This window comes from Ranitomeya imitator, chromosome 2 (assembly GCF_032444005.1).
Source record: "Ranitomeya imitator isolate aRanImi1 chromosome 2, aRanImi1.pri, whole genome shotgun sequence".
Lineage (NCBI taxonomy): Eukaryota > Metazoa > Chordata > Amphibia > Anura > Dendrobatidae > Ranitomeya > Ranitomeya imitator.
This window is the reverse complement of record NC_091283.1, coordinates 565,496,452-565,510,742: the sequence shown is the minus strand read 5'-3', so window position 1 is coordinate 565,510,742 and position 14,291 is coordinate 565,496,452. Positions and strand designations below refer to the sequence as shown.

General features: G+C 43.0%; 1 protein-coding gene across 1 annotated transcript in view; it reads right to left on the bottom strand.

The window, feature by feature from the left end:
• The window catches only part of MGAT5B (alpha-1,6-mannosylglycoprotein 6-beta-N-acetylglucosaminyltransferase B), a 230,759-nt gene extending 216,958 nt beyond the window's left edge, over positions 1-13,801 (bottom strand). Inside the window, exon 1 of the mRNA XM_069752113.1 lies at positions 13,675-13,801. The gene's annotated coding sequence lies outside the window, so the exon portion shown is untranslated. The remainder of the gene's footprint in view (positions 1-13,674) is intronic.
• Between the last annotated feature and the right edge of the window lie 490 nt (positions 13,802-14,291).

The window sequence follows — 14,291 nt, the reverse complement described above, 5'->3', positions numbered from 1 at the left end:
CTGGCTGACGCAACACAGGGGCAGAATTAAATCGGCGTTTAAGCTCCTGAAAGGCAGAAACAGCCGCGGAGGACCAATTCGTCACATCAGCGCCTTTCTTTGTCAAATCGGTCAGAGGTTTAACCACACTGGATTAGTTGGCAATGAAACGACGATAAAAATTAGCAAAGCCCAAGAATTTCTGAAGGCTCTTCACAGATGTGGGCTGAATCCAATCATGAATGGCATGAACCCTAACGGGATCCATTTCTATAGATGAGGGAGAAAAAATGAAGCCCAAAAAATAAACCTTCTGCACTCCAAAGAGGCACTTCGACCCCTTCACAAATAAAGCATTACCACGGAGGATCTGAAATACCATCCTGACCTGTTTCACATGAGACTCCCAATCATCGGAAAAAATCAAAATATCATCCAAATATACAACCATGAATTTATCAAGATAACTCCAAAAGATATCATGCATGAAGGATTGGAACACAGATGGGGCATTAGAGAGTCCGAATGGCATCACGAGGTATTCAAAATGGCCTTCGGGTGTATTAAATGCAGTTTTCCATTCATCACCCTGCTTAATACGAATAAGATTATATGCCCCTCGAAGGTCTATCTTGGTAAACCAGCTAGCCCCCTTAATCCTAGCAAACAAATCAGTAAGCAAAGGCAAAGGGTATTGAAATTTGACCGTGATCTTATTCAAGAGGCGATAATCAATACAGGGTCTCAAGGAGCCATCCTTCTTGGCAACAAAAAAAAAACCTCCCAAAGGTGAAGAAGATGGCCGAATATGCCCCTTCTCCAAAGACTCCTTAATATAGCTCCGCATGGCGGCATGTTCTGGCACAGACAGGTTGAAAAGTCGGCCCTTAGGGAACTTACAACCTGGAATCAAGTCAATAGCACAATCACAGTCCATATGCGGTGGAAGGGAACTGGATTTGGGCTCATCGAATACATCCTAGAAATCTGACAAAAACTCAGGAATTTCAGAAGAGGGGGAAGAGGAAATTGACATCAAAGGAACGTGACCATGAACCCCCTGACAACCCCAACTAGTCACAGACATAGATCTCCAATCTAACACCGGATTATGTTCCTGTAACCATGGGAAACGCAGCACAATATCATCATGCAAATTATGCAACACCAGAAAACGACAATCTTCCTGATGGGCTGGCGCCATGCGCATGGTCAGCTGTGTCCAAAACTGAAATTTATTTTTAGCCAACGGTGTAGCATCAATGCCCCTTAAAGGAATATGATTCTGCAAAGGCTGCAAGGGGAAACCACAACGTCTGGCAAATTTTAAGTCCATTAAGTTCAGAGCGGCGCCTGAATCCACAAATGCCATGACAGAAAATGACGACAATGAGCAGATCAAGGTCACAGATAACAGAAATTTAGGTTGCGCAGTACTGATAGTAACAGAACTAGCGATTCTCTTTGTACGCTTAGGGCAATCAGAAATAACATGAGCAGAATTGCCGCAGTAAAAACACAACCTATTCTGGCACCTGAATCTTAGACGTTCAGCTCTAGACAAAATCCTATCACACTGCATAGGCTCCGGGCTCCGCTCGGAGGATAACGCCACAGTGTGCACAACTCTGCGCTCGTGCAAGCGCCGATCAATCTGAATGGCCAGAGACATAGAATCACTCAGACCAGCAGGCGTGGGGAACCCCACCATAACATCTTTAATGGATTCAGAAAGACCCTTTCTGAAAATTGCCGCCAAGGCATCCTCATTCCATTTAGTCAGTACAGACCATTTTCCAAATTTCTGGCAATACGATTCTGCCGCTTCTTGACCCTGACACAGGGCCAACAAGATCTTCTCAGCTTGATCCACAGAATTAGGCTCATCATACAATAACCCCAATGCTTGAAAGAAAGAATCAACATTAAGCAAAGCAGGGTTGCCAGTTTCCAGGGAAAATGCCTAATCCTGTGGGTCACCACGCTGCAGGGATATGATAATTTTAACCTGCTGAATGGGATCACCAGAAGACCGGGGTCTCAATGCAAAAAACAGTTTACAGTTATTTTTGAAACTCAAAAATTTGGATCTGTCACCAAAGAATAAATCAGGAGTGGGAATCCTAGGTTCTAAGGCAGGAGTCTGAACAATATAATCTGAAATACCCTGTACCCTAGCAGCAAGCTGATCCACACGAGAAACTAACTCCTGAACACTCATGTTATTACTAGGTTCCGCAGCCACCCAGAGATTAAGAGGGAGGAACAGGCTAAGGAAAAAAAATGGCTCAAAACCTTCCCTCCCTTCTTAAGAGATGCAATTAACTCATTGTTGGCCAGTTGTACTGTTATGATCTGGTGGCCTTGGAGCAGCATGAGACGTACTCTGGAGAAGGTGGCACCTGTACTGACCGCAAATCCTGAACCTAGCAGCACAACTAGAAGTAGCCGTGGGGGGTACCTAGCACTCTCTAGACCCCTCGACACAGCCTAAGAAACTAACTACCCCTAAAGACAGAAACAGGAAACCTATCTTGCCTCAGGGAAAATCCCCAAAGGACAGACAGCCCCCACAAATATTGACTGTGAGAGGAGAGGGAAAAAACACACGCAGACATGAAATCAGGATTTCGCATAGGAGGCCATACTAGCTAAATAGAAAGAATAGAACAGAGTACTATGCGGTCAGTATTAAAACACTAGAAAATATCCACCACAGAAAATACAAAACACCACATCTGACTAAAGACATGGAGGGTATATCTGCATCTCCAGAGACACAGCAAGGCTGCAAAAAATACTTCACAGACAAAGCTGGACAAGACAAAACATGGAAATGCACAGAACTATAAGGTCCACAGCAGGTGGACAGCAAAAACAAAGCCAGGACTAATCTTTGAAGAAAAGCACAGCGAACAGGAGAGACCAGAAGGGATGTGAATCCTCCAAAAACAATGGACAACTGGCGGGGACTAAAGAGTCCTGCAAAGCTATATACCCCAGTCAGTCTTGCAATTAGTAGATACACCTGTCCAATCCTGCAGTCCAGGCACAACTGCATTACCCTCTACAACCACCGGAGGGAGCCCAAAAGCTGAATTCACAACAGAACCCCTCACGGACGAGCTGACCAGATGGACCGCCCCCTATACAGGGAGAGTTAGGGGCAGGCCCGTGAGGGACTATCGCCACGGAAGCTGGAGGATCGAGACAAAAAGGGAAAAATAAGGACTGACGATGACGGCTGGAACTGGGTAGGTGGGAGCTGCAGAGACTAGGAACTGGAGGGTATGACGGAGACAGAGATCTGACGGGTACACTGCAGGCACACTGGGACCGAGGGAGCAGGGAAGAGACACAGGGAATGGCAAGGTACTACAGAGACGAGGGAGCAGATGGGAACGCTACAATGACACAGAAGCTGGCGGGAAAATACGGAGACACAGAGGCTGACGGGAGCAGGGAAAGGATATAGGAGCCGGGCAGGTACTGCAGAGAAACAGGAACTGAAGGAACACAGCAGGACCACAGGAAACAGGCAAGGCACTGAAGAGAGAAAAGGAGACCCAAGGTCAGAGGGCAAAGAACGTACAGAGACCACGGGCGGCCAGAAGCACTTGTTTGCACAAATGAACATCAGGCACAGAGGAGCAGCAGGAAGCAGCTTACATACCAGCGTGGGAGACACTTCCGGGTTACAGTCCTCCAGGATGACGGAGAGGACAGGAAGGAGCGCCAGCAGAGGAATCAGATGTGCGCACGCTCAGAGCTGAATGTGACGCGCACGCGCACCCGACGAGCTGCAGAAGCCGGGGACGAGCGCTGGAGAGGGGACGCTTCAGCAGAGGAGCTGCGCCGGGACGCCGAGGACGGGTAAGTATGCCAGAGCGCAGGGAGCGGCGGCGGCAGCGGCATGACACCTGGTTGTTACCGCAGGAGCTCAGCTGTCATCTGTGCCAAGCTCCCAGTGGTGATCATGTGGAGAGGTGCTGATATTTCAGCACATCCTAGCGATCACATGCTGTGATCGGTCAGTCAGACTGACTGACCGATTATAGAGATCAGAGAGATGGGACCGATAAAATAGGTCTCTGCATATCTGACCTTTCACAAATTTTAGCATTGTAAACTGCATATCCCTGCACATACTAGCAGGAATGTAGATGATTTTTTTTCTCCACTTCGATGTGGAGATACAGAACATATAATTCTTGCAACAATTTTCTTATCATTCAACTGGACACTTAATTTCTTTCAGCTCTATGGGCATGTACTTTAAACGCTTTATGACTCTCAAGCTCAAAAAGGCAGTGTCATAGGGATGAAAAAGTAGTTGCCCACAGTTCTGACCAAAATTGAATGTCCATAAAAAAAGACAGAACTGTGCCAGCATAGTCACTTCAGACTTCATCAGTCTCACATGACTGAGCTGTTAATGCCTCCCTAACAGTAATCCTTATGTGGCACCCCAGGAGTCCGGGTGCCACACTGGCATTGACTCCATCACAGGGGGTGATGCCATGCCTGGAAGCAAGAAGGGATTCCCTTAGCTGGTACAATGGCATTCAACACCTTTCCTGACTCCAGATCAGAGGGGGGAGTTCTAAACCTGGTTTCAAGGTAGCTTCCCTACAAGTTCTGGCCTGGAGGCGTGGTTCGAGAGTTCTGTGTGAGTCAGTGAAGAGAGTGGAAGCATGTGAGGAGATCCTGGGAGCGGAGCTGCGACTGAACTCACCCCAGGATTGAGCGCAACAGAGCAGACACCGGAGCCCTTGGTTGTGTGGGAACTACAGGCCCCGCAGCCAAATCTGGAGGACAGGAGATTGCAGGTCTCCTGGCCACAACTGACACCCGAAGGCACAACCGTCTACCAGAGCCCAGAGTCACCACGAGGGAATGACACATGGAAAAGGCTCAAGCTGCCTGCCATGCGGGTAGTGTTTCACTAAGTGGACAGACTGAGAGAGGGACTTGAGGAGAACTACAAGCATCAGGAGCCCAGAGAGCAGTGCAGTGGGGAGGCTTCCAACCCCACCTGGCTAGGGGAATTCTGAACTGCTTCCAGGCTGCCTGGATCTCCAATACCACCTGTTACCTGTGCTTCGGACTGCACCTACCATTAAAGGTAATGAAACCACAGTCCCTGTGTCCTCCAATTATTCTTGCACCCCAAAGTCCACAACCCCTCATAGACTGTTCTGGTAGCCCTGGAGCCCCGCTTCACCTGTGGGGAGTTAAACCATCTCAGCTGCAACACCACTGGCCCCAGCGGTCCCCTTAAGCAGTATCAGCCATCTCTAGCCGAACACCACAGGTGTCATCACGAATAATCCCCTACAAACATTTCCCTCATCTCTTTTATTGCACGCCCAGGGCCACGGACCAGGTCACTGCTGCCATGACCACCGCTTTAAGAGCCGTCCGACCTGGTTTCGAGTACCCCACGGCCCTAGTGGGTGTTGCACTTACCCCTAATAGGTCCACTGTCTTCAGTTGCACTCCTCATTCTGATGTTGCTGCCCATCTCCTCTCTGTACGATTTAAAAACAGGAAGGTCCGGGAGGGAGGCATTGACAGCGTGATTGCTCAATTCACGTGTCTCATATGATCTTGAGTAATCACGACTCCCTTCCCGATCTACCTATTATTTAAGCGCCTGGAAGAGGAGGCATACAGCATCATCAGAATTGGAGCTTTGAAGGAGCAGCTGAAGACAGTAGACATACTATGTATATTATTGTTAGTGCCGCTATGGAGGAGTTGCTGGTATGGTCAGAGATATGAAGTCTCACATAACCATGTTGCCACAATGATGACCTCCTCTATGAGCATCCCATTTTGGTCAGAGCTGGGGGTATCTAATTTTTCTTCCCTATGGCATTGCATTATTATTATTGGACAGCGCCATATTAGGTTTAAAGTGCCCGTCCACAGAGTAAAACATATTGAACCACCCAGTTGAACATTAGGAAAATTGGCACCAGAAATTGCGGTGCTCTGCATCTCCACAATTGTGTGGAGAAAAAAGTAATCTACATTCATCTACATTCCTGCTACTATGTGCAGCTATGTAGTTTGCAATGCTAAAATTGTGGAAGCTCCTCTTTAAATACATTATTTAACATATGAATATAATTATTGCAACTAAAACTAAATACATGAGAAATACCCTTTACGGTTAGTTGTAATGATAATACTGTTGGAAGTGCTTCTCTAGTACAAAAGGCAAATGGCCATAACACAAATTTATTGTCCTCACTGGATATAAGGCCAACCACACATGGCTTATAGCAACAGGAAATGATCTTGATCTTCATTTTTGCTGCGTATAAATAATAGGTGCCCCCAAACAGCTAAATTGCCATAATACAGATTTATTATAGACAACCAAGTATTGCTTTGCAGAAGATGCTACTAATAGCAATAAACAATATACAGACATTTAAAGTCACCATGATACAATGTGGTGTTATAAAGAGAACTGCATGGTGCTATAATCTACAGGTACATGAATATATAGACATAATTTATATTAGACATACTTGTATACACTGATCACTACCTCTCCTCGACATGAGCTATAAATGTTCTAAACCCATGCAGTACAAAAAAAGGTGTTCAGTAAATACAATGTCACCTAGAGCAGGGGTCCCCAACTCCAGTCCTCAAGGCCCACCAACAGGTCATGTTTTCAGGATTTCCTTTGCATTGCATAGGTGATGCAATTATTACCTGGGCAAGACTAAGGAAATCATTAACAGTAAAAAGAAAGCATTTGCACTACTAAAGCAGGATGGCACCATTGAAGCTCTAAAAAACTATAGGGAGAAAAATACTTTATCTAAAAAACTAATTAAAGCTGCCAAAAAGGAAACAGAGAAGCACATTGCTAAGGAGAGTAAAACTAATCCCAAACTGTTCTTCAACTATATCAATAGTAAAAGAATAAAAACTGAAAATGTAGGCCCCTTAAAAAATAGTGAGGAAAGAATGGTTGTAGATGACGAGGAAAAAGCTAACATATTAAACACCTTCTTCTCCACGGTATTCACGGTGGAAAATGAAATGCTAGGTGAAATCCCAAGAAACAATGAAAACCCTATATTAAGGGTCACCAATCTAACCCAAGAAGAGGTGCGAAACCGGCTAAATAAGATTAAAATAGATAAATCTCCGGGTCCGGATGGCATACACCCACGAGTACTAAGAGAACTAAGTAATGTAATAGATAAACCATTATTTCTTATTTTTAGGGACTCTATAGCGACAGGGTCTGTTCCGCAGGATTGGCGCATAGCAAATGTGGTGCCAATATTCAAAAAGGGCTCTAAAAGTGAACCTGGAAATTATAGGCCAGTAAGTCTAACCTCTATTGTTGGTAAAATATTTGAAGGGTTTCTGAGGGATGTTATTCTGGATTATCTCAATGAGAATAACTGTTTAACTCCATATCAGCATGGGTTTATGAGAAATCGCTCCTGTCAAACCAATCTAATCAGTTTTTATGAAGAGGTAAGCTATAGGCTGGACCACGGTGAGTCATTGGACGTGGTATATCTCGATTTTTCCAAAGTGTTTGATACCGTGCCGCACAAGAGGTTGGTACACAAAATGAGAATGCTTGGTCTGGGGGAAATTGTGTGTAAATGGGTTAGTAACTGGCTTAGTGATAGAAAGCAGAGGGTGGTTATAAATGGTATAGTCTCTAACTGGGTCGCTGTGACCAGTGGGGTACCGCAGGGGTCAGTATTGGGACCTGTTCTCTTCAACATATTCATTAATGATCTGGTAGAAGGTTTACACAGTAAAATATCGATATTTGCAGATGATACAAAACTATGTAAAGCAGTTAATACAAGAGAAGATAGTATTCTGCTGCAGATGGATCTGGATAAGTTGGAAACTTGGGCTGAAAGGTGGCAGATGAGGTTTAACAATGATAAATGTAAGGTTATACACATGGGAAGAAGGAATCAATATCACCATTACACACTGAACGGGAAACCACTGGGTAAATCTGACAGGGAGAAGGACTTGGGGATCCTAGTTAATGATAAACTTACCTGGAGCAGCCAGTGCCAGGCAGCAGCTGCCAAGGCAAGCAGGATCATGGGGTGCATTAAAAGAGGTCTGGATACACATGATGAGAGCATTATACTGCCTCTGTACAAATCCCTAGTTAGACCGCACATGGAGTACTGTGTCCAGTTTTGGGCACCGGTGCTCAGGAAGGATATAATGGAACTAGAGAGAGTACAAAGGAGGGCAACAAAATTAATAAAGGGGATGGGAGAACTACAATACCCAGATAGATTAGCGAAATTAGGATTATTTAGTCTAGAAAAAAGACGACTGAGGGGCGATCTAATAACCATGTATAAGTATATAAGGGGACAATACAAATATCTCGCTGAGGATCTGTTTATACCAAGGAAGGTGACGGGCACAAGGGGGCATTCTTTGCGTCTGGAGGAGAGAAGGTTTTTCCACCAACATAGAAGAGGATTCTTTACTGTTAGGGCAGTGAGAATCTGGAATTGCTTGCCTGAGGAGGTGGTGATGGCGAACTCAGTCGAGGTGTTCAAGAGAGGCCTGGATGTCTTCCTGGAGCAGAACAATATTGTATCATACAATTAGGTTCTGTAGAAGGACGTAGATCTGGGGATTTATTATGATGGAATATAGGCTGAACTGGATGGACAAATGTCTTTTTTCGGCCTTACTAACTATGTTACTATGTTACTATGTAAATCCTGAAAACATGACATGTTGGTGGGCCTTGAGGACTGGAGTTGGGGACCCCTGACCTAGAGGCACCATTTGGTAGAACATACAGAGCCTACATCTGCATAACAGAGAACCAAAGGGAGTGTAACTGTCGTAGGAAATAATAATCATAATCTTCCACTAGCAAAGATTTCTATAATCTCATGCTATGTAAACAGTCTGTATAAGAGTCTGCCATTCATCGCTGATAGGGAGCCTCCCCCTATTGCTCCTCCTCCTCCTCTATATTTTGCAAAGTTTTTTCTTCCTTGTTGGGCTCACTGGTAAGATAGATCCATTAAGCCGCATGTCAGGGTTAACAAACAGACTGAGGATGATGGCACAACTGCAAGGCCCTGAACTCTAGGCTATGTTGGATTGCAGGCAAGCAGGAAATCAGAGCAGGATGCACCCTATGTAATGGAGCAAGAAGTGTACATCATGAGAGCTGATGAAGGGTTAGACACAAGTTCCAAACCAGGACATTAATGCAGGTTGAAGGAATTAGCAGAGTTGATTGCGTCATATGAACAGCCTCTAAATAACAGTTAGTAATGCTTACAGCAGAAGATGGTTAATCAGCAGGTCTGTAAATAAGTAGAAGCAAGTTGCAGAAACAAAGGAGTATGTAGAGACGATTGCAGCTGAAAGAACTGGATAGCGGCAATCTCTAAGACAAACTGTAACTGAACACAACACTGACTAAATACACACATACACCATGTGTGTATAAGTCGATATTAAAAAGCCATAAATGATGATGACAGTGAGGTATACCATGCAGCTTGTAAAACCTGATGTGGAGCACATCAAAGGGCAGCAATCATAAGGGAAGGAAGCGAAGCCCTACCCTGGAGTCGAGACAGGTGCGAAACATTCATCTATGGCATGCAGCCTCCTCCTGTAACTACTAATTCTCCTGTCTGCGCCATCTCTTGCAAAGTCTCCTCTTCTCTTTGCAAGGCAGCAACCTACTGCAACTCTTTCATCTGCTCTCTGGCGCCTCTCTGCACACTGCAGCATCTTCCAGTGTATATTACCTGAACTAGGTAGTGCTGGGATTAATTGTACCTCAAAGTTCCAGTATGTAAATAATCATTAACAAGTTACAAGGTGAGTGACATGTAGTACTTCTGTGTTTAAGTATGCAATTATTTGTTTTATGCTTCGCTGTAACATGTAGTGCCTTAGTGTTCAAAGTGTATAATTATCCGTCACTATGCCATGCTATGACTTGCACTACCTCAGTGTTATAGCATATAAAATCTTTTTCAGGAAGTCAAAAACTTGCCTTTCTCAAGCTTTCAAGTTTTGTAAACCTAAAAATGTCTTTGTTAGCTTTTTTTTTGTTTTTTCCTGAGTGCTTTTTCAAAGTTTTTTTTTCCTTTTTTTTAGGGATTTTTGGGCTTTTTATTACTAGCATTTATGAGTTTTTGAATCTAGTAAACAATTAAGAATATGTAAAATCTCACAAAGACGTGCAGGTTTCTTACATCATTAATGCACTCGGCATATTTGACAGTTTGAAATGTTTAAATGGTGTGTCATTGTCCCAAATAAATTAAAAGGACTATTATTTTGATCATTTTGTGCACAATTTCTACAATTTTGGGGGGGGGGGGGCAGATCTACTTAGGTTGTGATGAGATGTTTAGCACTTTATTGTTGAGAATTTGGATTAATGAATGATCAATTCTGGCAGGGAAAGAAGTATATTTCTATGTTAATATATATTACACATTTTTACGTGTACTATTGATTTATGAAATAAGAATTAAAATGTCGGTTACGCTTTAGGGTCTCCCAAGTCTTCAAGTGTTTCAATCATTTTGATCCTACCCCACCATTTAAATTTTCTAAGAATATTTGTCAATCCATAAAAGAAGTTTTGTACTATTGTGTGTAGATGTCTAATTACAAATCTTTCCAATTAGGTGCCAGATTTAATTATTGACAGCCTAATGTTATATAAAGGATTTGTGCCAAGTTTGGAAGCTATTTCTTATCAATAAGATATGGGATAACTTCCTGAATGCTGGGGGGTCCAACTGCTGGGACCCCCACCACAGATCCAGACAGATCCAGAGAATAGGGGTCTGAAAAGTTCCTACTGATTGGAGCAGAGGTTGAGCATGTTCACCTCTTCACTATTCTCAATGAGAGTGTGGGAGACAGCTGACAGCTGCTTTCCGCCATCTCCGGTAGTCCCACAAAGAACGAATAGAGTGGAGGTGTGCATATTTGATGGGTACTCCATTTCGACAGGGCTCTTCGGAGTAGCATTCTCAGGATCATAGGGGTCCTAGCAATTGGACCTTCACCGATCAGGAAGCTATCCCCTATTTTATAGGGGATAACTTCCAAGCTTGGTACAAACCCTTTAACCCATTTGCAGGTGAACACAATGATGGTCTTCAAACTTGGCAAAAAACCTTTAAGGTTGTTATATTCCAAGCATGCATGAATATTTACAAGATAACTAATGCTTCCCTTCAGATCAGATGGGGTCTGCATGCAAATTTCCAGGCTTTCCTAGGGAAATTATATTGCTTTGTGTCTAAATAAATAACCTGGCAAAGGCTGAATTGCTTTAATGTTCCTCCACTAGTGGCCAGCATCCGGAATAATGCCCCACCACCCTTTCCTTTGTTAGCTTACATGTAAATCTCCAAACCCCTATTAAGTTACTTCATTATCCTACAGAATCTGGCAAAGAAGCTCATACCAGTCAAACAGAAGCCCATCTGAAGACATTACTGTTTGGGTATTTTGTCCCTCATCAGTTGGCTGAATTACAAGTCTGTAACACAGCTCAGGGGAAATACTGGCTCTCCTTGTTTTCGGAATGTTTGCCTCTCACGGCTTTGCACTGATAAGGGGCAAAAAAACCCAAGCGGTTTGACTGTTATGATCTACTGTTCACATTTGTTTCCCATGGAGTGTACCCTTGAAAAAAAACTCTCCATACCAACCTGGGTATCTTCAATGAAAGTATTCCCCCTGAACCAATAATGATATAATAGCAATAATGAAATAATGATAAAAGAACGAATGCAATGCAAATATTTCTATTTATTCCATATACACATAGAACCCTTTTCACATGTAAAGCGCCATGGAATAAATACCGCTACAATAATAAATAATAATAACCTCAGATCTAGGTAATGAACCCAACTGCCTGTTGTTCCTCACTCCCAGGGAGACTCCTATCAGCAAATTTCAGAGAGTTGGAGATCACAAAACCTCAATCCAAAACCAAATCTACAGTATATGTCTTTAATCTCCCTCAAGTCTCAAAACTGAATCACTGCCCCCCTGTTTGGCTTCAGTTTTTGTTTCCTACTTAAAACAAGATGGATCAAACACAATCTACAAAAATCTAGAGCGACCCGCGACTTCAAAGTGAATGACTGTCTGGGGTCCTGTCTATTACTGGTGGTCATACATACTACAGTCATGGGCTTGGTCTCCCTCCATGTATAGTCACCAGGGCTGATACCAAAATATTAAAGTCATTTTATGGCCCCATAAACTTATGTTACATTGGTCTGGAATAATGGGTGCTGCTCCTAGTCCATAATCCGATGAGAAGCTCAGAAACAAAACTTTCATGTCACTGAACCATGTATGAACAGCTTAGCAACACCTGAACCTACCGTCAGGTGGAATCACACGCTCCGCAGAGTCCTACGGTGGGTTAATAACCGTATCCTTTAACCGCGATGTTAAATAAGGCTCTCTTGTTGTTAATATCACTTCATCTGTAGCCGTATCTCCCCAGTAATCACTGGGCACCGTCTGTTCCCACATCTCATGCGATGCCCTTTGTATTGGGAAAAGGATTGCACTAAGTCTTTCGCTTTGTATTTGATTTAGAAGAGGATGTATTGTCTGATGGCGAAAAGTCTATAGACCTTGATATTTTGCAGACAAGGAGTACAGACATCGCTTTTACAGCATATTAGCATTGTATAATCCTCTACAGGGCTATATGTGATATTTACATAAGAAATATATGTATTATCGAGGATATATACAGTATATTAACGTATACAATAACACCAGCCTCCTTCATCAATACATTGCTGAAGGCATTCTCCATAGTATTACTCTGATACTAATATAATAATAGAATGCAACGACTATTATTATTATATATGTTTATATGGCACTACCATATCCTCAGTACTGTACAGAGATTACCATCCCTCACATATAACATGGAGTACATGTGTACACATAGGGCACAGTAACATTAGAAAATAATATATATAGATGTATACTTGTGTATATATATATAATCCATTTGTACAAATAAATATCACACACATGCATATACGTAAATAGCACTTAACTCCTTATAGTCGATATATAAAGAGTTACGATGCATATAGCCCCAGTGTAATGATGTCAGCGCTCACTCTATGGCTATAGTTGCCATGTATCTCACCTATCTCCACAATGTATGGTGACACATGGCTCTCACATATGGGCACTGTGTTGGTAGCATGTCTCATACCACCATCATTTGCAGCAATAATAAATGATATCTTAATTATCGAAGCATCCGATTCTAGGTACATTTACAATGGAGTCATAAATGAACAGAACAGTTCACTGCTGTGCCCAATGCCAGGACATGACACCATCTTGAAGAGTATATAGCTTTACAATTAGCAGACAACTCATACCCCCTTTAATTCCCAGAATAATGCCGACACCTCAGGCTCATGCAATGTGTTTCTCAGCATCAGTCCCCCCACCTTTAGTCCCATGCTCACATCCAGATCTAAGCAGAATATCCTCATGCCCATATAACAACCTGAGCCAGGGGGTTCCCAGCCTTCACTTGCATACAAATCATCAAGTGATCCCTCATGCATCTAGTATCCACATAGGTAACCCAAAACTCAGAAGAGCCCATACCCTGAGTGCTTGGCAGGAGTCAGCAGCAGAGGTAACAGTGTGGCAGCCTATCCCAGGGTGGCAGAGGATGCCCCATCTCCTCTTCACAGACCTGTCTGTACCTTCTTACCATGCACTGCGCTCTGCCAGCTGAGTGTGGGGGCTGCATTGTTATCAGCCGGCTGGATTACACCTATTACATTTCCGCCATCTGCTGGCTAATATTCGGTATTGCAGGTACTCTTCTCAAGCTACTGATGGAGACCAGAAATATTTAACCTTCTCCTGACCAAACAATTGTCTATTTCTAATTTTGGCCAAAACTGCTTTTTTTTTTTTTTTTTTTTTTGCAAATTACATGTTTTGGTTCAAAAATACCTAATATATGGAACACTGCACATTTTAATAGAACAAGAGAATTATTTAACCTCTCATTTCTTAAGGCCTGAGAAATATTTTTAATCGGCAAATGTTAATCTATACGGCATTGGGATTATATCATCATTTTAGGTAATTTTTTTTTCAATCCTTTGTAGCAAAAACCGGTGTCATATCTAATGCTTAGCATGATAAAAAAAAGGGCCGCCGGGATATGGAAAATCAATATGTTCCATATATATTCTTCATTTTGTATGTAT